Source organism: Lytechinus pictus, chromosome 11 (genome assembly GCF_037042905.1).
Source record: "Lytechinus pictus isolate F3 Inbred chromosome 11, Lp3.0, whole genome shotgun sequence".
In the NCBI taxonomy this organism is placed as follows: Eukaryota; Metazoa; Echinodermata; class Echinoidea; order Temnopleuroida; family Toxopneustidae; genus Lytechinus; species Lytechinus pictus.
Window position 1 is genome coordinate 22,862,524 of NC_087255.1, and position 9,562 is coordinate 22,872,085.

Consider the following 9,562-nt stretch of genomic DNA (forward strand, 5'->3'; position numbering starts at 1 on the left):
AATCTCAATACTGTATATCAAATGAAATTTTGATTTCATTTTCAGATAACATATATGGTTCTTTGATTTTTCTCTTTTCATTTCAATCAAGTTAATGTTGGGTAGACTTGACTTTTTTAAAACTGTCATCTGAACCTTACTTTACAGTTTGTAAAACATGTCTCTGAAGTCTGAATTGTTATGTATTGGAACAAGCCTGGCAAGGAATTGATAATAAACTTTAAATAGTTTCAATTATAACAGGAGACAGTCTTCTGGTTATGAAATCTAAGATACTGTCAATTATGTTTTCATGTTGGAACAGCCAATAAAAGGTTCAAATTTTGCACAGCAAAGGTGGTCATTTAGGGTACACACAAATGATCAGCAGGCAAAATGTATATATTTTTTAATTTTCAGGGGCTACTCTTCACAATCAACAGGTCAAATCTGCAGCAACATTGGGGAAGCTTTAACATTGTAGTGAATTGGGATTTTCAAGGGGTTCCTTTTTTTATTTTTCCAGGGCTCTTTTGAGCATTTTTTTTTTTGGGGGGGGGGGGGGAAATGGCCCTGAGCCCCCGTGTCATGCTTTTCCCTTTATGATTGTCTCAAGAGTCATGACTGTATTGAATCAATGCCTGTATGATACTGAGCAACTTTATGGTGTTAGAAATGTTGAGTAATTGAAATATTATTGTCCTAGGCCTGATAACAGGCTCTGATTTTCATCAATACATTTTTAACTATTCATCATGAAATGCCGTAATCTATATCATTTTAATCTGTAATGTACTATTCATATTTTTAAAATTTTGGTTCTGTTACAGGTAACTCTGCCAATTGAAATTGAAATTATTGGGACCACAGAAATTTCAAGAATAAATCTGGGGGAAAAGATCAACTTAAGAAGAGATATGCAATTTTGTGGATCAAAAAATGATTTGTTCAGGGAACACTTTGTTAATTATTTAACTTTAATATGGATGGTAGTTTTTCACAAGTTCTAACATGAACTCGCTTTTTGGAGTACATATATGTATTAGCTTACATAAATTCTTATTCACTGTTTCAAGTCTACAGGCTATTTATCTTTTCAAACATGAAAAAAGGTCAATCAATGCCCTAATTCACATGAAAAGGAAAGCTGTGCAATCCTGTTTGAGCTAACCTCAGCAGACAGAAACATATCAACCTTAAGCTGCCAATTTGCATACTTGATGTACTTGCAGTTTTGACAATGATCACCCATTTGCAAAGTCATCTGTGACTAATCAAAAAAGAGGGTAACACCTAAGATAGGTTACATTCAGTAGTCCAAAATTATAATGAACTACAGTAACTCCCCAAGGTGACATGAACAGGTACATTACAGACAACAATATTTAAAGGGGAATTTCATCCTGATAAATGAATTGGCTCTGATTATGCAGAGAACTTAAAGAAAATATCGGTGAAGGTTTGATGAAAATCCATTAAAGAATAGTAAAGAAGTCTTAGAATTTTGGTTTCATGACGTCACAGACAACCAGCTTCACTATATGTGATGTAATAATAATAATAATCCGCTTTTATATAGTGCTTAATACATCGGGACAACGTGTCTAAGTGCTTTACACTTTATTACAGATATATTATTACCCTGGTCATCGGATTCAATCAGTCATTCCCGCACACAATGTATGCACATCCTCCACTCCCTGGGGAGTATTCCAGTCAGTCGCTGGTGAGGCGCACACAGTACTGGACAAGCTACAATGACTTTCACATCCTACTGGGTACCCATTTAGCACCTGGGTCGAGAGTGGCAAAGTGGCAAAGTGTAGATTAACGCCTTGCCAAAGTACGCCAGACCGAGGTGGGATTCGAACACACGACCATCTGTTTACAAGGCGAGAGTCAGAACCACTACACCACGGCTCCTCCACTTAAATTCTGTAAGAGGCTGTTTTCTCAACAAAAAAAGTAAAGTGAATTTATTTGTGTGGTTAAAATATCACCAGACTCATAATTTATACCCCCTTCTATTCTATGAATAATATTATTTATTCATCAAGTGCCATTAAAAAAATGGAATTTATGGAATTGATATTACATGTTCATGATAAACATGTAAAGGGGGGGCTGCTTGCATAATTATGACATTATAAATTTTTAAAAACTTTTAAATTTCATACCTCTCTTATTCTTTGATGGATTTTTATCAAACCTAGCTTGCATCTTTTCCTCAAAATTTTCTTAATATCGTTGCGTAGAACTTCCCCTTTAAGTTCCACAAAACACATTACCACACTATAAAGTTCTGGTATGTTTGACAAATATTTACTCATTCTGTCAATTATTTGCTAAGCAATGGACCATCAACATGAATATTAATAACGTAACATTTACAATGACTGTAACTGCCAACCTGTTACTGTATAGAGGATTACTAGTTATTGGGAAATATAAAATGGAAAATTTAGGAGAAACGCAGAATCTTAAATCTCAAATCCAAATGTTTCGAAACGATGTATTTGGAAACACATGTATTTCTGAGGATTAAAGTGAATTGGAAATATGAACTGGAACTTTGTATTTTAGTAAACAGGAAAATAAAGATATAAAGACAAAAGACCATGATAAAAGAATTATCAGTTCAATAAGTTTTTCATGAATCTTATTAATTCAATGTCCAGGGTACACTCTAAATTCCAAGGATCGGCTGTGAATAATGACCAGCCGAATATTAGATTAAAACCATTAGGATTTAAAGATAAAGCTAAAAGATTTAATCTAAATCATTTGAGATTTAAAAGTAAATCCTAAAGATTAAAAATAAATCAAAAATTTGGCTGGTCACCATTCAAAGCCGATCTGGATTTATTTTAAATCCTTGGAATTTAAAGTGTAGTAATAATCCAAATTTACAAACACTATTATAAAGGCAGTAATAATACTACAAAATATTTTTTAATGAAATTGCACGAATACTAGAGCCCAAGGTTCAATAAAATGGACATGCAAAGATAAAAAACTGTAAGTCTATCTCATGCCATTTACCAGTAAAGTACATGTATGGTACACTTTAAGGTGTGTATTCAAACTGTCGCCAATCATATTGACTCCACCAACAGTTATATTCAGAACCTGTAGGCCAGTCATTCAAAAAGACCTTTGGTGAAAAACTGCAAATAGTATTTTTCATTCATTCCTTCTGTTTGCTGACTGTTCTTCAAAGAGCAATCCAATTATTTTGCCCTTTTTGTTGACCTCCATAAAGAGAAATTAATCCGAATGTCTGCATTTTCCTTCCATTCAATCTGTTTCCTTTTCCGTGAATCTTTGAAAAGATTATTCTCCTTAAGGTTGTGTGCATAACCAGATTTAAAAAAAAACGTTGAATGTAGTGGGAAAAATTTGTCAAAAAAGTGAAACAAATATATTAAGACCCCATCATTATTTTCATATGATTCATGAAAATTTATTGATATTATCAATTTTTCAAGCTCTTTTTATTTTTGACGCGGTTCAAGGGAAACGAGTTCAAAAAAATAGATCATGAGAACAGGGTCAAAGTAAATTTTGAGGTGGATTACATCTGCCCCAAAGATCAGATTTTGTATTTTCCAGGTTTTCAGAGCTCGTTCATCAATCAATCCTTGCTCTTACATATTTTCACCTGTAACAATAAAGGTAGTACATGAATGTCAGCACAATGGAACTTTCGTAAACAGTCAGGAGATGGATGGATCTCCAAGCTTATACCAATGACTACTTCTGACTTTGACCAGACAGAACTACTTCATTAAAGTGCCCCCTGCATTTATCACTCCTATGTGTAACACAACAAAATTTCAGGAAACTTTCATGGGTTATATAGAATGTTGGTGAAATATATATATAGGCCTATTCCAATTTTTTTTTCAAAACCGATTTTGTAAATAAGCTCATTGCAACCACGGTAATGAACTTTTCTAATAACATTTCACTGGTGCACAGCTCAGAGTCATTCCCAGGCAATATTTCTATAAATCCAGGTCGACTCTCCTAAATTCAGTTATATTTCAATCATCCTGGAGACTATGTTTCATGACCTTGTGGATTAAGGGACAATGTTGGTATGTCAAGTCCACATAGTGAACTGTGACATTGAGTTATGGTTGTCATGTCACATTATGTAGGTTAGAGAAAATCAAAACATGAAAGCTCAAAAGGAAAATTGGAAGCAACGCTGAATTCAGAGTATTTCTAACATATACTTGACATACATGTAGGCCTATAATTATGTTAATAATTAAGCAAGTTTACTCATCACAACTGATAGGCCCACTTTTTGAAGACATCTATATTTTCAAGACATCTATATTTTCAAGACAACTTATACCCCTTTCATACTGCCCTCTTCATTTTTCACCGGCGAACTTCTCCGCCTCGCATTCCTCACTTCCCCGGCGAAGAAAAAAATGTACCCTTTCGCACTGACATTTCTTCCCCGGCGAAAGTCAACCGGGCGATTGCAGAACAAACGGAAGAAAATTATAAACATTACTTCTTACCTATTACAAAAAGGTATCAAAAAAATTAATTACAACATATTTTGGAAGTATTACGATAAAAACAAACAATATCACCTTGTTTTTATATTTTAGTGCATTTTATACATGTAAAAAGTGCTTTTTAATAAATATTGTTAGTAAAAAATAAATTATGTTCGAGGGTATCTACTTGGCCATAGCATTCAGCTAAACTTGCAACTATCGCGCGCGGAATCTCGGTACAGGGGACTTCGGGAGAGAAAAAAATTGACCTCTGACGTCATTAAAGAGGAGAAGTTCTCCGGTTTGCTTTCATACTGGCCTTTTCACCGGTGAAGTTCTCCTGTGTACCTTTCATACTGGACACTTTCCCCTTCGCTGGCAAACTTCGCCGGTGAAGTTCGCCGGTGAAAAGCGCAATATGAAAGGGGTATTACCCAATGGTACTACATATGAAGAATGACTAAATGATAAAAATAACAAAACTTGTAAATTTATAGAATTATCTTAAAATATAAAAGGTAAATGAAAAAGAATACATTAAATGTTAATGTATCAATAGTAAACACAATAAAAAATAAAAAAAAGCGTTGTGTTAAAGGTCATAAATGTGATGCTTTTAATAGTGTGAATTATAATAAGAAAATATTTAAATGTAAAGCCTGTTATATTCCTGTAGATAAAAGAACTACAGTATATGCCTACATGTCAAGTATTTCATCTTCATCAGTCACCTTGGTGATACCACAGCAACACTGATGCAATGAACACATCACACACTGGGAAGTAGAGATCTATACTGGAGGAGGAAAAGGAAAGACAATTCCAAGGTTGTCTATTAGCAAATACACTTTGAAGGTTTTCTATTCTAATGCTGAGATTCCCTGAGAGAATTCACATATAGGCATAGATGGCAGAATGCAGGGAATTATTTTGCTTTACAAATTTGAATATCATTTTTGGTCGTAAGAGAAAAGCTCTCAACTAAGTAGTGTACAGTCCTATGTAAAAATATGCTATACAAAAGACTTTATGCATAGCACTCTTTCAAAAATGTGGAGCGAATCGCGATGCGATACCAGGAAAATTATTCTCTGGAATGGCTATGAAAAAGAATGATGTTCAAATTGTGAAGAACTCAATTACTGCAGTTTAATGTTGAGAAGCCTGCAATATATACATCTGATATTTATACAAACTATTACCAGCTTTCTATCAAATAGAATCAAACAACTGAAAGAAAATCCAATATTTGAGTCCTAATCATCCAATCTTGGGATTTCACACATACTGTAAATGCAATGAAACTAGGTGGTTTCAAACCGCCTCGATCACAAGAATCCCCGTTAAATTACGAGAACTTTTTTAGGCTGAAAAATACCCATTAATTATTCCTGCATTCACACCGCCCTGAAACATACCCTTCGGGATAAGTTCCTGAAGTTACGAGCATGCGCAGTATGGTCTGATAAGCAGCAAGGCGCGAAATTCAAAATCACTAGCCCAGCAGCAACCCATGCACGGCGCTGCACCTAACGACACGCTGGGCTAAAAGTTCCCGTAATTTGCTTTCAGACCGCCAAAATACCCACGACCTTGGAAAAATCCCCGCGAAAGTTCTCGTAATTTCGCCAAGTACCTACTATTTATCGGGTATTTTCTTTCGGGGATATTACGCGTAGTTTGCTTTCACACCGCCAAAATACCTGGTATTTTCTGATCGGGGTAAATTTCCCGATCAGAGAATACCTGGAACTGGCGAACTTCGAGGCGGTCTGAAACCACCTACTGTCAGATTAAATGAACAAAAGGATTCTTATCTGAAAGTGTATACCGGTACTTCCTGTCTCTTACTACTTTGATAAAGTTGTATAGAGATGCCATAGAGACAAACAATACTCTACAATTATAAAGATAAAATCATTAATATTCACAAAATGCAGCATAGACATGATCCTGTACAGTAAGCCAAACAGATTCTCAACTGAAGTTCATATAAGAGGCCGTTCTCATTACGCTTTCTAAAACTAGTTTACTGGAAACCGATTCAGGAAACCACTTTGGAAGATCGCTTTGCTAGCGTTCCCACTTGATCACACGGAAGTGGTTTTCAAAATCACTTCACCTAAAGCGCTCTTGTTGCTATGGAAACGCTCTCAGTGGGGTGACACGTTTCGCGCGAAATTCGAAACCGCAGCATAGGCATTCTACACCTGTCATGTGGAGTAGCGCGCTCAAAATGTGCGAAGATCGCTTCCCGAAGAATGGTTGTGTCCTCACTTACGCTAAAACCAGTTTAACGAGGCAAAGCGATCTTGAAAACTACTGTACATCGCGAGGTGGTTTTCCAAACTGGTTTGGAAGATCGCTTCCAAGACCGCTTCGACCGTTCTCACTACGTGTTAAACTAGTTTCCACTAAACTAGTTTTAGGAACGTAGTGAGAACAGCCTCTAAGCCTGCATTCCGAAGTCAGGTTAAATTAGGCCATGGTCTAACTTTGTGCTGAAATTATGGAAGCAAAAAATGTAACAAGTGTCGCTAAGGCGGGCACATAATACGGCCGCCTGTAACACGGAAAATGGAGTTATTGGTCAAGCAAGAAAAGTGGAAGGTGGCGACTTCACCTTTGACCTTCTGACCTCAAAATGAATAGAATTGCTGGAATCCATGCTAGTATCATACACACCAAATTATACGATCCTAGGTTAATTTCAACTATTAAAAGTTATCGAGTAAATAAGAACGTCAGAAGGGTAAGATGAAAACATGTCACTGTGATCTTGACCTTTGACCTTTTGACCTCAAATTCAATAGGCTTCCTGGGATCCATGCTAATATCATACACACCAATTATATGAGCCTAGTTCGCATTTACAAGGACTGCAGAAGATGAAAATATGTCACTGTGACCTTGAACTTTGACTTTTTGACCTCAAATCAATAGGCTTCCTGGGATCTATGCTCGTATCATACACACCAAATTATATGAGCCTAGGTTAAGTCAAACTGAAGTTATCGCATTTACAAGGAAAAGTTAACGGACGGACACCGAGCGTGATACCATAAAGAATCAATATGTGCCGTCTAGGACGGGCGTATAAAAAAATCTGTTTACATTGCATGTTTCTTTTGTTTACCGTGATCTTTCCTCGTTCTTAAATGGTAAAGACAATTATTCTATTAATATTTCCCAGGCAGTTTTGAGTCAAATTAGCTGATACACTGAACTTCTATTGTTAGTCATTTATGTCACAATAGGCTATCCATAGTTAGACCACAACCAGAGTTTAAATTCAACCCAACTTCAGAATACAGGCCATAGTCTTTATTGGTCAAAATAACTAGTCAATGTGTTGGTAAATAGGGTCTAACCCCAAAAAAAGTCAAAGACAACTGTTAACTTATTTAATATTTCGTTTTTTTTCTTTACACCAATATTTTGGGCCAGACACATATTCATCAGCTGACAGATTGGTTATTTAGATCCACGATTTTAATTGTTTGTTTTTTGAGGTGTATTTATTTTTTTCTCATCAGAGCAGTTGGTGACTTGGCCTGTATATTGTTGGAATTATTGATGTGGCTGGTCTATTGCAACATATATTTTCCTATTTGATGATAATCAAAGTTCATTCACCTAAATTCATCAAGGCAAGACTAAGAATGATCCTTGCTTGAACTTTGAATGCACTTCTAAAATACATCATCGTTCAAAACAAGACAGCGCACATCTTCAGCAGGTGTGGGTGCATGACTGACTGCAAAAGAGTTGATGAATAGATGACTGGGATTCATGAAGGTGTGAAGAAATGGCTAGCGAGGAATGCATTGCAAAGTAATAAGCAGATGCGTGTGAAGGATGGCTTGAGAAACATGAGAGTAGAAAATGCTAGGAATCGTACCTGTAGAAGTCATACAGTAATAGCATAGTGACTCATACATGTAGTCATAAGAGTTAAACACTTGATCAATGTGATATTGGTTGATCGGGAATCACAAGGGTATGAAGAAGACAGTGAGGATGGAATAATATTTAAATGACGCAAGTAGAACAACGTAAAAAAGGATGAAGACACTTGGGACAGTACATGTACCTGTGGCACATAGAGCGGTGACTGGTGACTCATATTGTAAAAGCGTACACATCAAAACACTTGATGTCATTGTCAACAGAGTATGAATTTCAATTGATTCAATCCGGATTAAAAAAAAAACTAACTCAGTTCATAATTCTCAGATATTCAAGAACAGGCAATCTTTGGCGGCAATTTGGAATATCACTCTATAAAAAGTTAATATCCATGTTTGTACGCATACATGTACATATTTATAGTCGGCCTTAGCCAATTATCTGTCAGGGTGAACTCTCAAGGAAGTAAACAAAACATTAATTTCAATATACATCCATACAATGGAATTTATACTTGCAACACCAATCGATACATGATGTTTTGTGAAAACTGGCTCCACTATTCATAAAACTTTCTTTCACAATTCACACCAAAGTGCCATGTCTATGAACCATGGGGTGAAAGAACCCTAAGGTATTATTGTATCTATACTAGTGGGGGTTGATGGATTGGTTGTGAAAGTTCACCCCTACTCACCATAATGAGACAAATTCAGGCAAGTGTGAAAAGCACAACTTTGGGATGAAAAGAAGTTTAATGAAGTAGATGGGATTAATGGCTAGAGCATTGGATGCGTGATCGGAAATGACAGGTGTATGATACACAATATACTGATGAACAGTGAATGATTACTAGCCCCATGATACAACAGTGCCGTACTACATGTATATATTTCTACACATTCCTGCTGACAACATGTTGCACTATGTATGACATTCACTTTCCTGCAATACTTTGAATTAAGCAGGCCCATTAAGTAGGCCTAATAAAGCGATTAAATAAACAATCTTTCTTTAATCATTCCTATCATTGCACTACAATTTGTTATGTCGGGTGTACAGTTTATTAGCAGACACAACATTCCTGCACATCTCAGATTTGTAATACTTTGGGTCTTGTTTCATAAAGACTTGTTATAATAACAAATGCGCAG